General features: G+C 34.3%; 1 protein-coding gene across 1 annotated transcript in view; it reads right to left on the bottom strand.

Annotated features, from left to right (window-relative positions):
- KYNU (kynureninase) overlaps positions 1–23,356 on the bottom strand; it is a 714,170-nt gene that overhangs the window by 605,993 nt on the left and 84,821 nt on the right. The window contains exon 6 of the mRNA XM_037521827.2: positions 6,802–7,076. The gene's annotated coding sequence lies outside the window, so the exon portion shown is untranslated. The remainder of the gene's footprint in view (positions 1–6,801; positions 7,077–23,356) is intronic.

The following is a 23,356-nucleotide window of genomic DNA, read 5'->3' as shown; positions in this document are numbered from 1 at the left end:
CAGCTTAACAGAGAAACTTGGAGCCCTTGGCATCATCCCAGGTTAGGAGAAAAACAAGTCAGAAGGAGATAGTAACTTGGGCCTCCTGCAAATCTTTTACATGCGCTTGGCTCTCATAGCCATTCTCTGTTGATCTCCATTGCACTCCAACACATGGTCCTTTACCACACCCTGTCCTCTGTAACACCATCTTTATATGCTCATCCTCTCGGCTCGGGTGTGCCCATGTACGCATGCCCACGCAATACTTTAGGTGCCCACCATCAGGCATGAGTACTCCTAGCCCATACTCTTTAGCCCCTCATGCATTCGAGGCTACAGGTGATAGCCACAGAGACCTATGACACAAAAGCCTGATCAATTTACATTTACCCTACATTATCAAAACTTTCATGGGGTTCTTTGAACAGTGTAAAAGTTACTGAGGGTTGGGCCTCCCTGATGTCGCAGCCAGTTGAGCAGAGTGCTGTGAAGCTGTCCGCAGCCTCTGCAGTGCCGGTTCGATCCTGGCCAGCTGTCAAGGGTCCCATATGGCACGGCCGACTTCTCCTGTCTCACCCGCTGCTCCCCTCAGCAGTGTATTTCGTCAGTCTGCCTGTTCTGTTCCCCTCTCTGTCTTTGGTGAATTCTCTCACCCTCCCATACATCTGACCTATACCCCAGTTCTTGCATAAATAAATAAATCTTAAAAAAACAACAACAGTATGTCAATAGACTAAAATACACAAACATAATCCATCAAAATTGAGAGCCCAGAAATAAAACCACGGACTTATATGGACAGTTTACCACAAAGTAGCCAAAAGTATACATTAGAAAAAAAATCCCTTCAACAAATGTTGGGAAAACTAGACAACCACATATAAAACAATGAAACTCACACTATGCAAAATATACATAATCAATTCACAATGGACTAAAGACTGAAATGATAAATCATAAAATGAACAGAAAAAAAAAAGTAAAAACACTCCTGAACATTGACTTCATGAATTTTGGGGGGACTTGACTCCAATATCAAGGAAACAGAACAAAAATTAAACAAATGGGGCTATATCAAACTAAAAATTCTGCACAGCATAAAAAACTATCATTAAAATACCTATTCAAAAGTTGCTTGTCATGATTTATCATGAGGTGAATGCAAACCATTATCACAATTAGCTATGATCTCACAACTATGAAAATGGCCATATATAAAGTTTTGAAATAAGTGTTAGCAAGAATTTGTAGAAAAAGCAACACTTTTGGTGTACATGTAGACTGGTCCAGCCCCTGTGGAAAACAATATGGAGGTTTCTAAAAATATTAAAAATAGATCTTCCATATAACCCAGTAATACCACTCATAGGAATCTATCCAAAGAATAAAAAATACTAATTTGAAGGCATATATGGATTCCTTTGTTCATTGCAACATTATTTTCAAGAGCAAGGGAGTGGAAATTGCTGAAGTATCCAAGGACAGATGAGTGGATTAAGAAGATGTAGTACATATAACAACAGAATACAAATGAGTTGCTTTTAAAAAAATGATGAAATCTTGGCATTTCTGACAATACGGGTTATAGCAAATAAGCCAGAAGAAAATACCAGATGTTTTCACTCATATAGGGAATATAAAGGGGTGAAAAAGGGACAGACACAACTAAATCTAAACAAAAGATAGAAATCTGACTGCAGTATGCAGGCTATTAAATGGGTGGGACGGGACTGTGAAGTGAGAAGCAGATCCAGAAAGGAGGTCCTCAGTGCTTTTGGTGTTATGGCAATATGCATCTCAAAAGGTGTCAACATACACCTTAAATCATACCATGTTGTAGACCAATTGTATCTCAATAGGAGAGGGAGAACATGGGGAGCAAAATATAAAGGATGCCCAATGGACTATGGTGGAAGACTATGGATGCACTGGTACAGGCTGTGGTGTGGTAACATACATCTGAAAGGTGTGATCCTATACCTCTTAATCATATACAGTGTTGTAAACCAATGTTACTTCAAATACACACACAAAAAAATGAACACACTTAATTTTAATCTCAACATAGTCACAATGCATAATTTTCCTTCATCATTCCATGAATTGTATTTTATTTAATATAACTGTATTTAATACAATTAAATTCAGTTCCTTTGTTTACTATTTGTGTATTATACATTTTTATATGTTATACTAAAAATATATGTTTATATGTTTACTATTGCATAAATACCTTTAAGAGATATGGTTCTGGGGGTGGGGAACAAACACCTGAGTGTTGATATGATATATTGATATCTTTGACTAACCACTTTTCTGATTTTTTATGGCTTGCATAGAATTAATATTTAAACCCTACAAAACTTATTTCCTTGTGTTTTATCCCTTAGAGTTCTGGAAGAACACAGAAAAATGAATTCATTAAATGGAGATAATTTTAATTAAAAGACTTTTTACAGATAGGGTTAAGAGACACAAGAAGTATTCAAAGCCCCTGGGGACAAGCAATGTTTTACATAAGTTAAAAACTCCTGTGCCTGAAGAAAATGGTATAGTCAGTATCTAGTGGAAGCTGTTGTGATGGAAAATAAACCACCCAAAAGTAGCAAAGTATTGAGGAAAGTATTGCTCAAACTGGGGCCAGGCAGGATCAGAGTAAACAATTATCCTCATCTTCTGCTGCTCTCAAGACAATTTTAACTCCCATTACCCAATCCCATTTGGAAGACAGAGGGTAAAGGGATTCAAGTGATAAAGTTCATGGAGGTCAACATAAAGAGATGGAGAAAGGATCTCAAGAATAAGTGGCAAAAGAACTAAAAGATAAAACTATTTAAATATTTAAATCAATCCATAAAATGTCATATGACAACCTCTTCTTAAGTATTTATTATCTAATTACAAATGTGGGATTGATAATGCTATTTTTCATTGAATAGTGAGCTCTTTTGGCATTAGTTCTGGATGTAAACTTAATGGTTCAGGAACTTACTATGTATTGAAATATGTTTTGAATTATAATTATCAATGTTTTCTGAGGGAGTTATAAAAATTAACAGCTTCATATAATGTTGGTGGAAGTATAATTTTGTATAACCTTTGTATAGAATAATTTGGTATATTATTTGAAAAAAAATTAAATATGTCTAGATCTATATTCTAAAAGTCAATGTGTAGGAATTTATTTTACAAAAATTATCAGACAAGTGTATATGGGGCATAAATACATAATGTGTGTATACATACATATATGTATGCATGCATATGTAACTGCATTCATAGTTACAAAACTTGGAAGCAATTGAAATATGCTAACAGATTCTTTAAATAAATAAAATATGGCACATGTATAAAACACTATGCTATCAAAGAACTTTTTATATTACCACTGCTGTGTACTACACATTTTTAATAGAAAAAATGTGCATACCATAGAATATAGTGCATGATGCCACTTATATTTTGTATTTTTCATTTTTCTAGAATGTCACAGAAATAGAATCACTGCATATGGACCTTTTGCATTTCATTTATTTCATTTAGTATAATGCTTTTAGATTCATTAATTTTTCCCAAGTATGAGTTGTTTATTATTATTATTTTTTTATTACTGAAGAGTGATCCATTTTATGGCTATACTTGTTTCTTTTCCCATTAGTGGATAGATATTTGGGTTGTATGGAGTTATAAACATTGTATACCAATTTTGGGGTAGGCAAAGGTCTCATTTCTCTTTTGTAAACACCCAAGAGTGCAATGTCTGGATGATGTGGTAAATATGCATTTAAACTTATTTTAAACACCTCCACATTCTTTTCAAAGCTGCTGTACTATTTTGCATTCCCACCAACAACATATGAGGGTTAAAGTCTATTTCTTAGTGTTTTTCAATGCGCATTGATAACTTCTTATAATCAAATTGATAATAAACAATTTCTACTTAGTAATGTAATGATAATAAACTTCTTATAATCAAACTGATAATAAACAATTTCTACTTAGTAATGTAATACACTTTATGGGGAAATGTCTTTGGTCTGAGAATAGACATATGAAAGCCATCAACAATTTGTGTTGCCTAAATATTCTAGAATAAAATAAGCATATTAATAAATAATGACATCAGGACAGTTATAAGTTTCATAACTTATAAAATATCTGTTCAACAAACCTTGACAATTGTTGATATCTATCTCTCTAAGTTCTTCCTTTCACCATAAGCGAGCTCAGCTAAAGCAAGAACTTCCTTAATTTTGTTCTTTCCTAAACTTGTATTATAAAAATCTTCACTGCTTTATCATCATCTGCTTGACCTCCATTTCTCATTCAAATTCTATTTATTTATTTTATTAGTAAGTACCCATAGAAATGATTCTCACACAGAAGATGGAATTTATATACTAGAAAGCCATGTGCTAAATTTTGCAGTTTTATATTATTCTACTTTCCCATAACTTACTAAGATACATTTCAATTTCAAAGAGACAATCAGGAAACAAATTATGTTTTACTCTTATTATCTTATTCATTAAGGATTTTGTTTTCCTGTGTACTGTTGTCAGTAAGTAATTATAAATTTATTTCTCTTGTATTTCCTGAGGTGAGATGCAAAATATAAAAATAAAAATCTGTGTCCCAATTATTTCAACTTGAGATAGTTTCACCTCTCCAATTTGCTGTTTTGAGATTAATCATGTTTCTATCACATTGACTTGGAAAGGTCACTCTGCCCATGCCTTTCCCCCCAAGGACTGTGTCACTCTTAATTATTGAGGACACTGGTAAAAATCAATTTTCAGGGGCAGATAAGACCATCACATGTAAACTATAACTTGCCCTCTAATCATCAACTGAATTTTACTTTTACTGAGTTCAGTATATATTTTATTAGTGCTTTTCCGCTTCTACTGCATAGGATGCATATTGCTAACCTATTAAGTAAAATCGCTTATAGATGTAAAATTTTTATGACTTCTTAAATGTTAATATATGACTTCTTAAATGTTAAAGTGGTAAATAGCTTCTAGAAGCTCAAATGCACTAAATTTCATTTTGTAGCACTCAGCATTTGAAGAAGGAATTCATATTTGTCAACCTAAGATTTTTATAAACTTGTTGCTTTCAATATATGATTGTACAAAAGGCATTAGGGTAATTAGAAGATAATGTCAATGCCACAGTAAATAGCTATGGTCACAAAAGAACAAGTACCCTCTTGTTAGTGGATTATCAAAGAAAAATATTAGGAAATACAAGAATTATGAATTTTAGCTACTTCTACAAACCAAAAAGATAACTTTCTTGGTGCTACCAGATATACCTATCCATAATCTTTCATATATAACTGCTTATATTTCTATTTAAATATTTACTGTAATTAAATGTGAATTTTTTTCTGGGCTAACATAGCCCTTATATTGACTATGTAACTCATGACACAGCAGCATAATCATAGAATGAATAATATAAGAGCTCAGGATAATTTTTCATGTTAGTACCATGGTCATCATTAAAGGGTTGGCATTTAAACCCTTTAAAAAAAGTGGGTGTCTACTTGACCACATTTGAGTCATATGAAGCTGTGTTCCAGAATGTGAATTTCTTAAAAGTGACCCAGGTTAGACTGATGTGCCTTCCACTTTAAAAATATTTTATCCTGGGCCTCCCTGGTGGCACAGTGGTTGAGCACTGGACTGCAAAGCTGCTGGCAGCCTCTGCAGCGCCGGTTTGATCCTCGGCCCCCAGTGAGGGTCCCATATGACGCGACAGACCTCTCCTGCCACTCCCGCTGATCCCCTCAGCAGTATATTTCATCAGTCTGTCTGTTCTGTTCCCCGCTCTGGCTCTGGTTAATTCTCTCACCGTCCCGAGCTTCTGACTGTACCCAGTGCTTGTATAAATAAATCTTTAAAAATATATATATTTTATCCTTCTTACCTGCATCTGTATGCTTATTGCAGCACTATTTACAATACCTAAGATACAGAAACAACCCAAATGTCCAAAAATAGATGACTGGACCAAGAAGATGTGCTATATACACACAATGGAATACTACTCAGCAATCAAAAAAGATAAACTCATGCCATTCACAGCAACATGAATGGAGTCGGAAGGGATTACACGAAGTGAAATAATCAGACGGAAACAGAAAAATATCAGATGGTTTCACTTATAGGAGGAATATAGGGGAACAAAATAAGGAATCAGGAAAAAATAATAATAATAAATTAAAAAAAAACAAAATTAACAGGCAACTATAAATCAGAGACATTCTTCAAGGGAGGGGGAGAGGGAGGGACAAAAAGGGAGGGAAAATCACAAGGGACTATGGAGATGGTGCACAGGTGAATTGGTGGTGGGTATTTTATGGGAACTACACCTAGAGCAGAAGGCATACACTGTACAAAATTGAACAACAATGTAAAAAATATAAGTAAAAATTAATTTTAAAAATATTTTATCCTTCTAATTTATCATTTATAAGTAGGAAAATCAACATGTAGAATTTAAAGCATGTATTCAGTGTTAACTACGTTAACAATGTCAAGTGCTAGTGAAAATGAAAATACAAATTGAAAGTATATTAACGATTTTACACATAAGGTAAAGGACCTCTAGAGTAATCTGCAATGAAGACCATATTATTAGTATATCAGGAGGGTGAGCATCAGCCTTTTCCCAATCCATAGTTCCTTCCAGACAGTGATGTTAATGGATAGAATAGGCAAGATTACACTCATATGTAGCTATATCTATTAATTTTTCAGGGTTATAATAACACATTTAGCTGCTACAGTAACAAAATTATTTACTCACTGCTCTGGAGATTAGAAATCCAGGAGGTGTGCACATGGTTGGTTCCTTCAGAAGGCTGTGAGAGAGAGTCTATTCCATGCTTTTCTTTCAATTTATGATGGTTTTCTGACAATCTTTGGTGCCCTTTGATTTTGAGATGTATGCATCAATTTTGCCTTCAGTTTATATGGCATTCTCCCTTTGTACATATCTGTCTTCTGCCCAAGTTTCTACTTACAAGGGCCCATTCTTTCTGGATTAGAGCCCATTCCAATGACTTCATTTTACTCATGAACCTATACCCAAAAAAGGGGGCAGGAGGTCACATACTGAAGTCCTAATGTTAGGATTTCAACTTATCTATTTATAGGACACTAGTTAATCAATAACTATTGTCTATACAGTTGCTCTGCAAGAAAGAAAAAAAAATGGTTTAGTGAACTCAGAAGCTCTCTCCTAATTTTAGCATCATCCTTTATAGCCAGTTCCAGTTCTTTACCTGCATATCACTGTTTCTCTGAGCTAGACATCCCATGAAGTTTTCTCTTTAGTTCTTTCCCTCAAAAAGGGACTATTTAGAGTCCTGTCCCTTCTCTAAATACTTCTAATTCAATTTTCTCTTAAAAATCATGCAATTAGCGTAAAGTAGAAGTCTAATTACCTGAATGAATTGTAGTCCAATTTGAAAGAGGCTTTCAAGCTATTTTTTTGTTATAAAACTAATATGGAATTTTCTTCCCCCATTTGTTCAGTTATTTTCTAATTTTCCTTCTCCATGAAGTTTAGAATATCTCTACACTTTTGTCCATAATTAATTTTATCCATTGTATTTTTACAAATTAACACATGTCTTTCCCTTTTACTGTAGTAATCTTGCTTTCTGAATTCATCTTTACTTCTTATTTAACACATCTGAATGCTTTCACATTTTCTCTCAGATCTACATATTTAATTCTGCCCAATAATGTATTGTTCTCACTTGACTCTACTCTAAGAAAACCATAGATTTACTCAAAGTCCATACTAAATAGTTTCTTTATCTCAGGATTTTGAACATGAAACTAAATATCCTATCATTTATTCTACATTAACAAAAATTATATCCTAAATTATATCATAAGCAATGATTTCCCCAAGATTCTTTAGGAATTTTTCAGCTGTTAACAACAAATTCAATTCAAAGAATTTAAATAGTATGAAATTGATTACTGTATAATAGTAATTCAAAAATGCAAATTAAGATATATATTAATTCGGAAACACAATGATATCATCATAAATGTTCCAGTTTTTTTTTAATTCCCTTATTGTTGGGGTTGACTTCACCTTTGGGCTTGCATTAAGATGGCTATATCAGTTCAGGACATCTTATCTAGAAACAATGTTCATCAGAAACACAAGTAAATCATTTCCCCAAGTGTACTGAATTTCAAAGTTGAGGGGAAAAATATTTTTAGAACCATTCAATTAATTCTTTGTCATACTGACGAGTTATATCTTAACCCCATGCTTAAACAAACCACTGTCAAGGAAATTAATATCAACATAGTAGACTTAAGGCAAGCCAAAATTAACCTGTAAGGCTAAGAATAGAACAACTTCTGCTGATATGTATGACCATGCAAAAGAGTAGATGTAATCAAAACCAGAATGAACACTGGTGGCTTATTAAAACTCTATGCTAATCCTTCATAGAGAAAACATATATGAGGGCATAATTTAGTCACCACAATGAGACAAAATAACCTGGCATCTTTGAGAACCTTTGGTTCGACTCCTTCTGAACTTCAATTACAATCATTTTTATCTCAAAACGTGTATTTTTTATACTTTTTCCTATCTTCTTTGGGAAGTAAAATGTCATGCCTTCTACCAATTTAATTATACACAAAGATGTATAGAAACAATAATGAAAGTGTGACCATTTCATTATAGTATCACATGACACTTTTTCTATACCTACTATAACACTAATACATTTTATCAATTACAAATGTGACATTTATACCAATTCTAATATGGTTATTAATAATTTGTTAGAAATTTGGGCCTCCCTGGTGGCACAAAGGGTTAAGTCTCAACCTGTGAAGCTATCTGCAGCCAGTGCAGCATGAGTTCGATTCCAGGCCAGGGAGTTGCCCACAGGCGCAGCAGACCCTCCTGTCACACGTGCTACTCCCCTCAGCAGTGTGTTTCAGTCAATCTGCCTATTCTGTTCCCCACTCTGTCTCTGGTGAATCCTCTCACCCCCACACTTGGCCTGTACCCCATTTCTGTTATGCATAAATAAGTGAATCTCTAAAAAATAAAAATAATAATTTGTTAGAAATTCACTTAAGAATCAACATCACTCCAAATGAATGCCTGATCTGAATAACCACACCCTTTACTTAATATTTGCTTTTCATTTTTAACTTGTATTATGTAATTCATACTTTTACATTTTTAATGTTTTGAAGTTATTATCAAGTAACAGCACTTCATTCTTCTTGCAATTGGGAAGAATTTGACCATATAAAACTGAAAGCGTTAAGCTGTTAATGGTCTCCCATGGGTTTCATTTTTCACTTGTGAAATTTCGTTGATTTCCTTGGGGTTTAGGCAAAACAATTTTTACAAATTACAAGTTTTTACATAAAAGTTTTCTTAAGATCTTCAGGAAGTCTACTCGGGTTGTTTTCAAAAAGCAGGAAAACCCAGATGAATAATAGTTTTGATCTATTCAGCCTGAGGATTTTATTTAATTTTTTTATGAATTAATTTTAGTTGGTTAATTGTAATTATAGAGAAAATGATAACAAAGAAAAAGTTTATGTTTAGTATTTCAGAAATACACCTGTCTCTTCCATTCCTAACCTCTAACATTCAAATCATTTACCCTCTTTCTTTAACCATATGCTCTGCTAATCTTCAACCCTGTCTTCCATCAAGTCTACTATGTGTTTTCATATTGAAGCCTACTAAAAAAACTTTTTTAAGAAAAAAAGTTGATTTTTTGACTTTTAAAATTTGGAGACATCTATTCAAGTGTTTTTCCATTTAAACCAGAAAGCAGAGGGTACCCTAATGATATTTGAAGGAGAAAGGACAAGGGACTTTGGATGACAGTATTTATTATTGGTGATGAATTTATGTTAGACATTTGTTATACAGTCTTAAATATAAAATAAAGCTTAATAGCTGAATGGCCAATATTATTTACAATGTAAATAAATGGGCCACATTGACTTATTAGGAAAAAAGTCAAGGAATCAAGTAACAATCGCTGAAGGAAATTTCATTGTAATGCTCAAATATGGAGCACATTTTTTAATCAAAGGCAAATTTTGTACCAATAGCTGCTAGACTAGAGTATGTAAATTTCAGTCCACTGGTCTCATCTGGCCCACCATATTTGTGAAAGAAAGCTATAGCTATACCAACTTATCTACATATTGCCTTTGGCAACTCTCTTGCTATAAGTGCAAGTTAAATTGCTATTGAGATGTATGGCCCTCAAAGCCCAAACTAATTATGATTTGATACTTTACAACAACTGTTTAATGACCCCTACCTTTGGTATACCCTTACAAGCGTCAGAATATTGTGGGGCTATTGAGTATATAAAGGTATAATCTGAATTAGCATGTTATAGGGGAAATTATGAGCCATTTCTATGGGAATAAAACCAAACATATTTGCTTTGTCAACTACGGGAAGCTATAGATTTTACCATCCGCTTTTTGATAGCTATGAAATTAAATAAATTAGACAGTCTTCCATTGGAAGACTAAAACAATGGAAGAACACTAGAAGAAGTGTTGTACTCTATAACCTGGCAAAATTATAAAATCATTCTCCGTTTGTTGGTATTATCACAAAAATTAAAAGTATCCAAACTGCAGTATTAACATTGTTGATGGAAGATGCTTCTTGTTTCAATGACTATATTCTATACAGGCAAAGTAAAAATAGTGCCAGGATCGGACCTCCCTGGTGGCGCAAGGGGTTAAGCACCACGCTATGAAGCAGTCCACAGACTCTGCAGCATGAATTTGATCCCTGGCCAGCCAGGAAGGAACCCACATGGTGAAGCAGACATGTGTCTTACCCGCTGCTCCCCTCAGCAGTGTATTTCAGTCAGTCTGCCTATTCTACTCCCCACTCTGTCTCTGGTGAATCCTCTTACCCTCCCACATCTCTGTCCTGTACCCCAGCTCTTGTATGGATAAATAAATAAATCTAAAAAAAAAAAGGTACCAGGATCTAAAACTAGGAGATAAGTCTACAGATGAGAGCATATGCCATGCAAATCTGTGCTTGTACCTTGAGAATTGATAAAACTTCACTTAAAAATGAAAGTTTTTTCAGGTAAAATTTTTTTTTCAGGTAAAATATTTTCAGGTAAAATTAAAAGGGCAGTGTTTGTAGGACACAGCTTAATGGATAATTGTACCAAAAAGACGAAAGCTAGAGAAAATTTCAGCTGTTGATTCCATAATATAGCTGTTAGGAATTTTGTTCAGCTGTTTATAATTAGCATGCAAGTATATATCTCAGAAACATTTTATTTTATTTACATAAATATAGAGGGTTTCCTGATATTAATCCTACAACTCAATAATATCATGAAAAAAGACCTCTGCATTTCTCTTAGCATTTCCCACTGAGGTTTTACTCTGGAGCATGTGCAGAACCAAGTAAATGAAGGAACCTGCGGGTGAAGAGGCACTGAATTTTGATATTACTTATTCTGTGTTTCCAGAGAAGCTAAACATAATATTTTCCAGATGACAATTGGGAATTCTCACTAAAATCACAAGATATTGTGATTTTTTTTGTATGGAGTTTGTATTTGAAGATTACCATTGTGAGAAGCTTGATGGGAAATAAGATTTGAGAAGGATGTAGATGACTGGAATGTCTTTATCAGGGTAAGGGAGACTATATCACATTTTCTTTAGAGAAAGGAAAGTTAGTGTCAAGCAGTAGATCACTAAAGTGACTGGACAAGGAGTCAAGTCTGCCGAAGAAGACACAATGACTACAAGAATGAAAAAAGCAAGAAGGGGGAGGTTTTGAATAGCATGTTTTTCAAATATAAAGAACTAGAGGCATTGACCTATCTTGTTATTTCAAAGAAAAGTCTTTATGAAAAGATGACTACTCTGTGGGAAAGTTGATTGTCTCTTTCATGCAATTGTATAATCATGTATCCTCCTAATGCTATTTAAAAGTCTACAGGATTTATAGGTAGAATGTGTTTGTTTGTTTGTTTGTTTTTTCAGTACCATTCTGCCAAAGTTAACTCCATAGCTACATTATCTATATGATACAAACATAAAACTTTCTGTATAAAATCATCTGAGCATATATTCCTATTAGAAGAGTTAAGGTACAACAAATCCCCAAAACCTAACTTTCAGAAAGCTATGTACATTTTATATTGTCCAGTGCAACATAGTTTTCATATACAAGGAAAAAAGAAAGATCTGGAATTAAATGGTTTGTGATTTGAGTCACATTTCTTTAGAAATTTCCAGAAAATTGTGACAGCCACCTATTGCTTTGTGCAATAGTAAATAGGTTGACTTAGATATAGTCCTTATATCAGCATGCATAAGGAAAAATATGTGCATATAAACAAGATTGGACTATACAAAAACACATATTTTTCCTTTGAAAAATGAAACCAGTTGGCAATCTTACCAATAAACAGTGTTCAATGCTATCTTAGCCTTCCATTTGAGTTTTGGAATGCTGTGTCTTATGGTAATTGCATATTACATCTACATACTTCAAATGAGTTTATAATGGCTATTATCATCAAAAGGAATAGAAAAACAATTAACCATGATTAGCCTTTTTATGTGAAGAGTTACCTCCTTATTTTGGCATTCAGTTAGTAATCATTTTGAAATTAGCTATGAGTTTGAATAATTTTATTTATTTATTTTTGTATTTCAATAGTATAAGAACAAGTGGGTTCTTTAACCTTATGCATTTCTATAAAGAGTGGAAAATACTGGCATTGTTTATTAAAATATAAAACCTATTTCTTTAACAAATTTTCTAAAAGAGCAGAAAAAAGAAACCAAAGGAAAGCTTTCTGATGTATTTTTTCCCCTAATTTAGTTTAAAACAGACAAATTGAAATAAGAACTATTAAATTCATTATCACATTTTATATTATTTCTCAAATGATTGACTATCACTGCCATGGGTCACTTTCAATGTTAAATGTTGTCTGGGAAAACAATGACATGACTTGGTAAACACACACTGATGATACGGTTGAGATGTCAAAATATTCTCCCCTTGCAATATTGAGATATTTAAACACGTTTTATATACTACATATAGTAAGTTTATACATTTTATCACACAAATTCCCAACTATTATGGGAAAAAAAGGAGATTTAGATTTGTGGCTTTCCATTAATCACTGCCACATTCTCTTTGTTGGCTGCTGCATGACTGGGACATTCACCTTTTGCCTGTGGGATGCATTTGAGTCCTCTAAGTGATGACTGGGAGGAGGAATCTCAGGGGACTCCACAGGCACTGTTTGAACTTTGCAGATAATGATTGTGCAGCCAATGGATTCATTTCCTAAGGAGAGTTTTTAAGGCCCTTAGAGAGCTGGCCTTCTGCTCTGTGGTAGCCTATATGACTTGGAGAGCTGCCAGTGACTGTAGCAACCTCTTAGAAAAGAGGATCGCTGCTTTGTAATTCTTCTTGGTTGTAAATTAGAGGGCTAAGGCAGTTCTCTAGAGATTTGTGTTTTGTTGAAAGGATGGTAACAACTTCTTCCCCACCTCAAAGGCAAGAGAAAAAGTAGTGTGGCGGTTGTTTTTTTTTTTTTTTAATTAATTTTAGTTATATTAAAATAAACTGGCATTTGGGGTACCTGTTGATAAATACAGCAAATTATACATGAATAAAAACATTTCCTTACATTGCATTCATTTATTTACTCCTATTACTATGTCCATAGTTTCCCATCTACCTACTCATTATTCCATATTGAAGCATTCTTGAAGCAGATTCCTCCAAATATTTGAAAGAAATTTCAACATAAATAGCCAAAGATTAAATAAATGTCATCATTTTTATTTTCTGGAAGTGGAAGCCTTCAACATAATGTATTCTCAAAAAACCTCTCTTGCCACTTCTCAGAGCTAAAGCAAGAGATTATAACTTCATTGTGGTTTGAAAATAATTTTTTTCTCTCAACATCTATAAGCAGCAAAATCTACTGATTTATAAAAAAAAAGTCAGCCTTATTTTATACTTGATAGGAAAACTCTACCTTAAGATACCTTTGACTTCTAGTCTACTTTGTTTGAAATCTTTCATAAACAACTTTTTATAGAAAGGTCCATTATATAATCCTTTAAAACAAAGGAAGGTCTGTCCTTTTCAGTATGTACCTCTACTTGTTAGCAGCTTGAGAAATAATTTACAAACAATAAAGTAAGCCAATTGTAACCACACAATTAACTCATTTGAGTAAATTAATAGAATTATGCAACCATGCTCATAATCCAATTTTAGAACATTTTCATAATCCAAAATAGTTGTCACATATCTTGGCTCACTCCGACTCACACTCACGTCCTTAGGAAAATATCCATCAGGTTTCTACCTCTACATATTTGCATTTGCTAGATATTATGTATGAATGGTAATATACAATAAGCAGTATTCTGCAAGTGGCTCCTGACTTCTTTCAATTTAGACTTATGCTTTGGAGATTCATCAGTGTGATAGCATTGTGCTATACAGAATAAATGCCTCCCAAAGATAAACATATCTTTGTATATAAATGGAAGTGTCTGGAGATTATGGCTTTTCATAATCACTACAATCAGTGATTTTTTCATGTTATAGGAATAAAGAGAATGAAGCTAGCAGATGGAATTAAGTTTGCCAATCAACTGTCCCCAAAATAGAGGACTTCACCCATAACATGGAGGAATTAGTGGCTGGAATTACCCTCTCCCTTGAAACAACTATAAAAAAATTACTAATATGCACTCATAGAAAAAGAAAGACTCTCGGGCTTCCCCGGTGGCATAGCGCGTTGAGCACCACGCTGTGAAGCTGTCCACAGCCTCTGCAGCACGGGTTCGATTTCCAGCCAGCCAGACCTCTCCTGCCACGCCCACTGCTCCCCTCAGCTGTGTCTTCAGTCACCTGCCTATTCTGCTCCCCGCTCTGTCTCTGGTGAATTCTCTCACAGTTCCATGCCTCTGGCCTGTACCCCAGTTCTTGTATAAATAAATAAATCTTAACAAAAAAAAAAAAAAAAGAAAAAGAGGGCCTCCCTGGTGGTGCAAGGGGTTAAGCTCTGCACTATGAAGCAATCCGCACCCTCTGCAGAAAAGTTTGATCCCAGGCCAGCTAGGGATCAACCCACGTGATGCAGCAGACCTCTCCTGACTCACCCACTGTTCTCTTCAGCAGTGTACTTGGGTCAGTCTGCCTGTTCTGTTCCCCACTCTGTCTCTGGTGAAGCCTCTCAGCCCCCACATATCTGGCCTGTAACCCAACTCTTGTATGCATAAATAAATAAATCTTTAAAAAAAAAAAAGAAAGACTCTTTGAACGAGTTATACAGCCCCAGAACATCCCCAGGGAGTTCCAGAACTACGGTTGGAGGTCAGGGAGGGGGAAGAATAGGAGGAGGCCAGAAGATACCTGTCTTGGCTGGAGATTGACTTCCCAAGCCATACAGAGGAAAACCCAGGACACTGAAATTTCCATCCTGATAGAAGAGTGTTCCTGGGCCTAACCTGGAACAGTGGAAGCTCTGTTGACTCTGACTCAACCCTGGAAATTGGGAACCCCACAACTGGGGCAGTTTGATACAAAAAAAAACTCCCTTCCTGCTGCTCTCCCAGAAGAGCTCAAAATAAGGCAGGCCAAGCCAGGCCTGCCCACAATAAAAGCCCAAAGCAAAAAGAAGGACTTTAGAATGAACTCACAAATCCTCCAGGAAGGCAAACCAAGGGTGCATGCTCTCCCCAGGAGCGGCAGCTGAGGCAAGGATGGTGCAGCAATGGCTTTGTGGGATGCCACATTGTTAAGTAGGCACAGGTGTGCCCTCTGCATACAGGGCTGCCTCTGAGCCAGGTGCAAACTTTTCCTGAAGTGTAAGTCTCGGGATTTTCTACCGAGAGGCCCAAACTTCATAGATCATGACCCTCAGAAGGAAAGAACAACCAGGAGATGGGGAGGGAAGTGAAGAGAACTCAATCACAGAATACAGCTCACTGTGGGACAAAGCAAGAGGTAGAGGTGACTAATGTCACTCCTTAAACTTAGTGTTAAAGCTCTAGACACCCTTCCTATCTCCACCTCACACCATAAATTAAGAAGAGGACAAAGACAATTCCTCAGTGTCCCAACCACATACACATGAATAAATAGCAATTTAAAAAGGCAATGTATGTGTGTGTGTGTGTGTGTGTGCACTTAGCAAGCAAGGAACATCTTAACACAAGATAGAAAAACAAAATAAGAAGTACAGAAGTCCTGGGACAAATAAAAAGGAGACAGAAATAAAGAAACTATTTGACAATGATTTCAAATAACAATATTAAAGATGTTAAATGAGACACTGGAATGTCAATCAAAGGCAGAAAGGCAGGTACAGGATCTCTGTAAGGAGATCCAGGAACAAAGAAAATTCTTCACTAAAGAGAAAGAGATTTTATATATATATATATATATATATATATTTAAAATTACAAAAAAGAAATTCTGAGTGAAAAGCAAGAAAACTTAAAAGTGCTTTAAATAGAATCAAAAATACCTCTAGAAGCAAGGAATAAAAAAGAATAATTTGTAGGGATTCCCAAATTAGGATTTCTTCAGATTTCAGTTCAGTTCAGTCCAGACACTCTCCAGACAAGAAGAGAATGCAAGGGAATAGTCACAATCCTAAAAAGACAAGAGCTGTCAACCAAGAATTATCTATACTGCAAAATTATCGATTAGGTATGGGGGAATAATAAAGGTTTTCTCAGACAAAAAGCGGCTAATGAAGTTTGCCACCAACTAAAAGGAGTTCTTGTACAGGAAAAAAAAAAAACCTGAAACACAAATTCCTTAGCAAAAGAATGAGTAATATAACACCAGTACCAAGAGTAAGAATACCAACCATCATTAATACAAAATACAAAGGGGAGGGTAGAACCAATATAGTTAAATGTCAGAGAGTAGACACCAGCTCATAAAGGGCCTAAAACATAGAAATTGAAGTAACCCTCACCCATGGTAACCACTAAGCAAAAATCCATAATAGATACCTGCAGACAAACAATCAAAGAAATAAATAGAAATACTAAGGAAAGCCATCCAGTAAGAGCAGAGAGAAACAAGGGGTAAAATAAAAAACAAAAATTAAAACAATGAAAAATAAAAACAAAATGATGAAAAAATAAACAGCTCATATCAATAATCATTCTAAATCTGAATGGTCTGAATTCACCAATAAAAAGACGCAGTATAGGGCCTCCACTGGTGGCGCAGCAGTTGAGCACTGGGCTGCGCCAGGGCCAGTTCGTTCCCTGGCCTCCGGTGAGAGTCCCAGACACACACACACACACACACACACACACACAAAAGATGCAGTATAACAATGTTGATGAAAAATTTCCAGCCATCAATACTTTGTTTACAAGAGGCACATTTAAAAACCAAAAGACAAACTGAAAATAACTAGCTAGAATAAGGTCATACATGCTAATAACTCAGAGTAAAACAGGAACTACTATTCTCATAGCAAATCATCTGTACAAAGATGGACACTATATAATGATCAAAGGAATAACTTACTAAGAAGATATACTCATTAATATTTAAGAGCCAAATAGAAGAGTTATATAAATCCACTATTAACAGACATAAAATAACATCAACAAAAATATAATTGTTGTCAAAGACTTTAACACATCACTGACACAAAGGGACAGATCAGATCACCCAGATAGAAAATTAATAAACAAAGGTCTTAAATGAAGTATTAGATCAGATGGATTTACTAGACATCTATAGAGTTTCCCATCCTAAATGCAGCACATACACTTTCTTTTCCAGCTTACATGTAATATTTTCAAGAGTAGCTCATATACTAGAACATAAAACAATTCTCAGAAATTATAAAAATAAAAATTATATTAAACATCTTCCCAGACCACAATGATATAAAGCTAGAAATTAAACATAAAAGGAATCCTGGAACAAACTAAAATATGTGCAGACTAAACAAAATGCTTTCAAACAACACTTCAGTCAATGAAGAATTCAAAGTATACAGATAAATATATCTATACACTAATGAAAACAGAGAGTCAAGCTACCAGACCTACAGGATTCTTTAAAGTCAGTACTACACAGGAAGTTCAAGCAATCCAAGCCCCCATAAAACAAAACAACAAAACAAAACAAAACAAAACAAACAAAAAACAAGACATATCAATTTCTCTTCACATGTCTATTGATCATCTGTATGTCTTCTTTGGAGAAGTGTTAAAAATATGAGAATATTTGCTTGTTGATTTTAATTAATTTTAATTTTTACTTTATTATAATTAGTCTTTTTCCTGGTCCCTTACATTATGGGGGGAGAGGGAGAAGGGAATAGGATCAAAACAAGGGGGGTGGGAATTATATGGGGACTATAACCAAGATGATGTAAAATACATAAAATTAAAATATATAAAATTAAAAATAAATTAAAAAATATGAGAATATAAACACACATACATACACACCCACATCACTGTTGGACTTCATATCTTACAAATAATTAAAACCAATGTTTTGCCAAGATACAGATATTTTTCAGCAGATTCCATGTTTTCTTAGGTACCAAAACATCTGTTCTTTCATACAATAATCAAATATGGAAAAAAGTCGACTTTATGACAATTTCCTCTGTGTAATGGCATAGTTTTACACTGCTCAACATCACGGACATAATTAACCTTGCTAGTGGATCATGAGAGATAAGCTGGTTCAATCCATGTTTGTCCTCAGAGTCCCTTGAGTTCTTCCTTACTACTGTTCTGTATAAAGAAGTAGTTTGAATCCTATAGCCTGAACTATCCACACTCCTGTAATAGCTGGTTTCTGGTTAAATATAGCTATGGGAGAATTTAGCAGACATTCTGAAATGGGAAGCAAGGATGAAGACAAGATATCCCCCGCCTTCTGCCCTGTGCACACATTTTTCAGCCTTTTGGGATATACTTGTATACTCCATGCATTCAGGTCTCATACACAGAATGTTCTTGGTCTCAGATTTTCTTGTGTGACTATTGTTTCTGAGCACCAGTCCTCTGGCTGAATCTCAAATTTCCCTCCATTCTCATTTGCTGTTGTAAATATTTGAAGTAACTTATTTGATTAGACTCCAACTTACATAGTATTTTTAATCATTATTGTACATCCTACTTGTTATTTAATTATGAGTTTCTAACTGTTCCCAACTGAAAAAGAATTCTAATTCTGATCTAGTGGTGACAGATATTTGTTTTCTAATTTATACTTACTTTAGAACATTAGCCCCAATCTTTTGGTCTGGAGTTGACCTTTATTCTATTGCTACTCATTATAGGAAAATTGTTACTTATATAATATTTATTTTTCATTTAATTTTAATACAACATTACAATTAAAGTCTTCTGAATTCTTTGTCATTCTTTCTCTATTACTTCTTGCTTAACTACTTTTCAGCAGTTTTGAGCAGATACATGATTTAATCTTGGCCAACATAAAAATTGCAAAGATAAACAAGAAAAGTTTTAAATAAGACTGACACTAATTCTAATTCTTGCAGCATGCCTGTGCTTAGCATGCTCCACAGACCCACACAACTGATTTATTTGGAATCCTTCTGGCTCTGTGCCAGTGACAATGAAACAACTCATCACAACCTTGATTATTTTTGCATATTTTTAGAAAACACAAAGCATGATAAAATGCAATTTGAACATTATATATCTCCTTTTAGTTAAAACATATTTCCTTCAGCCACAGAGAATATTACAAAAAATAACAGGACTAATATATCTCTAACAAACTCATATTTTCTCAATATCTATTTTTCTCTCTTACAAAATTGTACAAAATTATGGGCCTCTCCGGTGACACAGGGGTTAAGGTCTCAGCGCTATCTAGCTATTGCCAGCCACTGAGGCAGGAGTTGCATCCCCAGCCAGGGAGCTACCCATAATGCTCAGCACACTTCTCCTGTCTCCCCTGTTGCTCTGCTCTTCCCCTGAGCAGTGTATTTCAGTAGATCCCTATTCTGCTTCCCACTCAGTCCCTGGTGAATCCTTTCACCTCCCACACCCCTGGGCTATACCCCAGTTCTTGCATGCATATATAAATAAAAATAAAATATATATTTTTTAAAAATGTACAGAATCAAAGGACATAATGCCCTACATAGTACTCTTTTTTTAAAAGATTTATTTATTTATTTATTTATACAAGCACTGGGTATAGTCAGAAGCATGGGAGGGTGAGACAACTCACCAGTGCCACAGCGGAGAGCAGAACAGGCAGAATGACAAAGCACACTACTGAGGGGAGCAGCAGCGGGAGGCAGGAGAGGTCTGTGCACCATGTGGGACCTTCGCTCAGTGGCAGGGGATTGAACAGGCACTGCAGAGGCTGTGGGCAGCTTTGCAACCCAGCGATCAAACACTGCACCACCAGGAGGCCCCCTATATAGTACTCTTTAGGTAATACTTCTATTTTTGCAATATTTGCAGTATAAAATGTCTTACTATGTCATAAATTTAAGTATTTTTTAAAAGTAAAGATTTTTCCTTTTATTCACTAGTTTGATTTTTTTTCTTTCTTCATGGTTAAATATTTAATGTGCAATGCTCTTTAAGAATCATCTTTGTGTTAATTATTCTAATTTAGATAATTCACCATATTTTCTAGCATTCAATGTTACTTTATTTGATTAATTAAAAATTTAGACCATACAACAGTAGACTGTGAGGTTGATTGTTCAATTGTACCATCTCTCATTTTACAAATCAACTTTTTAATTGGAGACTATCTGATATAACTAAGAATGGGAAGATATGAATAATATAATCAGTTTTCATAATGCTATTATGTGTTCAAAAGAAATTGAGAAATGAAGTAGGTTAGTCAGAAGTCTTAAATTTTGTGTCACAAGTTCTGTTTAATGGTTTCTGTGAAGTATTGTTTTAATACTATTTCCAAAAAGCAATAAAGCAGACTTTGTTTTTACAAAGCAGATAGAAAATTGATTCACTGGTGCTGGGCATTATCCAAGTGTAATGCAGTATTTCCAAATTGTTACATATGTAATAATGGCTTTCATGTTTAACTAAGCATTTCATTAAATGGGTTTATTTTAGTTCTAAGCTAGGGCTAGCATCACCAAATAATGAAGTGATGGGAAAGAATTAGTCATGTAATTTTGTGTTTCAAAAGTCACTATTCATGTGCATGTGAATCTGTCAATTGAAGTGACAGACTAAAATATTATGTCTCTCTATTTTTGTTTTATAAATACACAGCTTATTTAAATATTTTTTGAAATATGTAATAATAATACTCAATTGTACATATCACTTTTAATTGTCCAAGAGAAGAAAACAATTAAAAATCACAAGGGATGGGCCTCCCCTGGTGGCGCAGGTGATTGAGCGCAGCACTGTGAAGCTGTCCACAGCCTCTGCAGCACCGGTTTGATCCCGGCTGGCCTGTGAGAATCCCACATGGCACAGCAGACCTCTCCTGTCTAGCCCACTGCTCCCCTCCGCAGTGCATTTTGTCAGTATGCCTGTTCTGTTCCCTGCTTTGTCTCTGGTGAATCTTGTCACCCTCCTGCACATCTGGCCTGTACCACAGTTCTTGTATAAATAAATGAATAAATCATTAAAAAAATCACAAAGGATTTTTATCACATTTGCAGATTCAACTGTATCTACTTTATATCTATATATCTATATATTATATATATTATAACTATATCAACTATATACATTTTCTCAGAATTGCTCTTTGCTTTTATTGATATTTTTTCCTAAATCAAATAAAACTGTTCAAAATGTTTTCACTACATTCATTTTTACTTCTCACAACTTTTCTAAAATTATTGTAAGCTACATTAATTTTATTAACTGATAAGAAATCACACATTGGAACTAGTGAGTACAATTACATTATTTAAAAATTTCCATCAAATAGCTTTATACTAAAATGAATGTCAACTGTCTTTAAACAACTGGTAGACCTGGGTAGGCATTATAAAAATCAGTAGGTTTTTATTTGGGAATTTTAGTATTAAACTTTCAAAAACAAGAATATCAGGAAAACAAACTGATTTGCAATCACATCAAATATAATTAAGAACTTTGAAGTAAATTTATCCAAAGTTGTAAAAGTTCTGTATGTTGAAAATTATAAGCCATTGTTGAAAGAAATAGAGGAAAATACAAAGACATGGAAAAATGGTTTGTGTTCATAGATTGAAAGAATTATTATAGTTAAAGTGGCTATCTTGACTTGACCAGTGTACAAATACAGTGCAATCCCTATCAAAACCTCAATAGCATTCCTCATAGAAATAGAAACAAATAAACAAAAAACAACATTAAATTTATTTAGAACTAAAGAACACTGCAAGTAGCAAAAACAATTCTGACAAAAAAAGAATGGAGCTACTATCCTCCCAAATTTCCAGTTATGCTACAAAACAATAGCAATCAACATGGTATGCCATTGGGATAAAAATAGACATACAGATCAATGGAATAGAATTGAGAACCCAAAAATAAATTCATACTTGTATGGACAGTTGATTTATGATGAATGAACAAAGAACACAGAGTAGAGGAAGGAAAGTTTATATAGCAATTGGTGCTAGCAAAACTTAACAACCAGATCTAAAGCAATGAAACTAGACCACTACTGTCAAATGCAAATATTAATCCAATGTGGATAAAAGACCTGGATGTAAGACCTGAGGACATAACATGCATACATGGAACAAAACATACATGACATAAACCTTGATGTTTGCTCCAGAGATACATTTGGGAATTATACTTAAACAACATGGGAAAGAATAGTAAAAATAAATGGGACTATATCAAACTAAAAAGTGTCTGCACAGTGAAAGAAACTCTCATCAACATGAGAAGACATCTTACTGAGCAAGATTGCTATTTACATCATACATCCATCATACATAATGAATATATAGGCAAAATGGGACAGTCATTATTTTTACACTTCACTACATTGTTACAAGCCCAAAACCCTCTAACAAACTTGACTTTCAAAATATTTAGTCTATCATACTTCCTCCGTCTTACATGGTTGTAGGAGTCAAACTCTAAGAATCATGTAAGAAAGAGTACACATGCTATTTAGCTAAATTAAAAAAAAAAATAGACTGGCCAAATTAATTATTTTAAATAATATATTCTTTTTCTACATAAAATCAGTTTTGTCACTAGGTCAGTGGTTCTTATTTTAGATATCAAGATTTTAGAATGTGAGGAGTTGGTCATGCAGTAAATTATATATA

This window comes from Talpa occidentalis, unplaced genomic scaffold, assembly GCF_014898055.3.
Source record: "Talpa occidentalis isolate TD23 unplaced genomic scaffold, MPIMG_talOcc4v2.1 talOcc4.3, whole genome shotgun sequence".
Taxonomy (NCBI): Eukaryota; Metazoa; Chordata; class Mammalia; order Eulipotyphla; family Talpidae; genus Talpa; species Talpa occidentalis.
This window is presented reverse-complemented; position numbering and strand designations above follow the sequence as displayed.